A 2682-nucleotide genomic window follows, 5' to 3' on the forward strand; every position below is an offset into this window, starting at 1 on the left:
GTAGTTCCAGGTGGGAAAGGGGAGGGACCCTTCAGTCAGAGCAGTTCCATTTTAATCAGCTTTTATACATTAGGATCTGCATGAGATTTTATTTTGAAAGAGGATTTAGCTGTTAAAATATAACTAAAACCTATTAGTCCAGTCCAGCCCATGTATTTGATTGATAGAAAAACAGATACTCAGAGCAGGGGAGAAACTAGTTCAAAGTTTCACCCCAGCTGCCAGGTGGCCCCCCATTCTTAAACCCTGGCCCACCCGTTCTTGGTCTGTTGGTGCCAGTCTGGGGCTCTTGGCAGGCCACCAGATTGCTTTTCCTACAGCTGTCACTTTCACTGACATAACCCCAGTCACAAATGTAGACCCGCAGACATGGCCTCAGGCCTTGTGTGGCTTGGGATGCACCTGTCAGAACAGAATCTACTTCCTTTTATAGAGTTAAAGGGACTCATTTTACCTGGAAATGTCAGACTAGACCATGAAAGAAGAAACAGGTAGAATTAGTCTGTGCCATTTTCACCTAGTCCCAAAATGGTTCTCCACCTCAACTAGGTCATGAAGAAAAAAAAGTGTAAGTACAAACATACACATATATTTATATAGCTCCTGCCTTCCAGTGAGCTCAAAGCATATATATATATATTTATACACACACATACACACACACACACACGCACGCACGCATACATACACTTCATTATTTCTCCTAGGGGGAAAGAAAGAGGCAGTTATTGCTGGCCTCATTTTGTAGGTGGGAAAATCAAGGCACAGAATAAACAGAACTTGGATAAGAGTTCTGGCTTAAATAGGTGATGTCATCATAAGAATACCTAAACATTTGTCTTATATTGTCCTACAGAAGCAAAATCTGGGAAGTCAAGGACCCAGGCTCTGGACTTGTGTCTGACTGTGACCTTGGTCAAGTGCTTCACCTTTTGTGCTTCTGTTTTATCCTGTGGTAAATGGGTAGAAGAGGAACATTGACCATTTTCTCTCAATGATTCCTTTCTCTGTACTAGAAGTTATGTGCAGGGAGATCAAAAAGGATCAAGGCTGAGCCTGGAGCAGCCCACCTAGGTGGAATGCAGCTTCCCTTGCTTCTTTAACCCTGAGTAGTCCAGCAACATACATCCCTGTGTATAGTTTTGTTGGAGGCCTGAACCAGACTACATAGAAGGGGTTGGGGCTGTTCCATGAAGGGAAATCAGGTCCTGATTGTTATGTAATCCTGGAGTCAAGAATGAGATTTGGGTGCATTTATTTGGGGGGTAATGGGGGAGGGACTATGCAGTGGCTGCTGTGTCGTGAGCTCTTACTGTAAGGCATGGAGATGCCTGGAGAGATTCTGATGGTGTGGGGCTTGCCTCCCCGGCCTCAAGAAGGCAGGGTAAGAGCAAGGTGGGGAAGCTGTTAGGGACCCTAGAGTGCCTTGGGAGTTAGTAGTAGTTTTAAGCTACTGGTAGCTTTACTTCCCATCTATTATCCCTACCATGTTAGTTACCTCATTAAAATCTGTTCCTGCATTTCTCCAAAGAAGATATACAATTGGACAACAAGCGCGTGGAAAGATGCTCAACATCATTAGTCATTAGGGAAGTACAAATCAAAACCACAATGAGATACCACTTCTTACCCACTAGGATGGCTATAATAAAAATAAAAGGAAACTAACAAATGTTGGAGAGAATGTGGAGAAATTGGAGCCCTCATATATTGCTGGTAGGAATGTAAAATTGTTCAGCTGCTGTGGAAACAATTTGGCAATTTCTCAAAAAGTTAAACATAGAATTACCACATGACACAGAAATTCCACTCTTAGATATAACCTAAAAAATTGAAAACAGGTACTTAAGCAAAAAATATATATACATGTGTGTTCATACAGGACTGTTCACAATCGCAAAAAGGTGGAAACAAACCAATGCGCATCAACATGAATGGATAAACAAAATGTGGCGTATCCATACAATGGAATATTAGTTAGCCATAGAAAGGAATGAAAACATACTAATTGAGAGGAGCCAGTCTGAAAAAGCCACATACTAATTGATTCCACTGATGTAAAATATACAGTATAGGTAAATCCACAGAGATGGGAAGCAGACTGGTATCTGGGAGTAACTGCTTAAAGGGTACAGGGTTTCCTTTTGGGGTGACAAAAATATTTTGGAACTACATAGAAGTGGTGGTTGTACAACATTGTGTTCTAAATGCCACTGAATTGTTCACTTTCAAAAGGTTAATGAATTTCACCACAATAAATATAAGAAGGACAATCCTAAGAAAATATAAACATGTGTAATAGTAATAATAATAATAAAAAGTTATCCACAGTTGCTGCTCCACTGTGAGGAATGAAGTACACGGGGAGAATGTACCCTTCAGTGCACCATAGTGACAACATGGTGGGTATCACCCATGGAGGTAGCTGCATCTAGCCGTGGCCATCTCAGGCAGGACCCAGACAACAGTGCCAGTGGCTGAGGCCATATCTGAGAAGGCCAGAGAGGAGAACCTGTGGGACCTACTCCTAAGCACACAGGAGGAGAATGGTTTAAAGTGAACAGTTCAGTGGCATTTAGTATACAATGTTGTGCAACCACCACATCTATGTAGTTCTAAATTATATTCATCACCCCCAAAGGAAACTCTGCACCTTTTAAGCAATTGCTTTCAGACACCAGT

This window comes from Choloepus didactylus, chromosome 1, assembly GCF_015220235.1.
Source record: "Choloepus didactylus isolate mChoDid1 chromosome 1, mChoDid1.pri, whole genome shotgun sequence".
Taxonomy (NCBI): domain Eukaryota; kingdom Metazoa; phylum Chordata; class Mammalia; order Pilosa; family Megalonychidae; genus Choloepus; species Choloepus didactylus.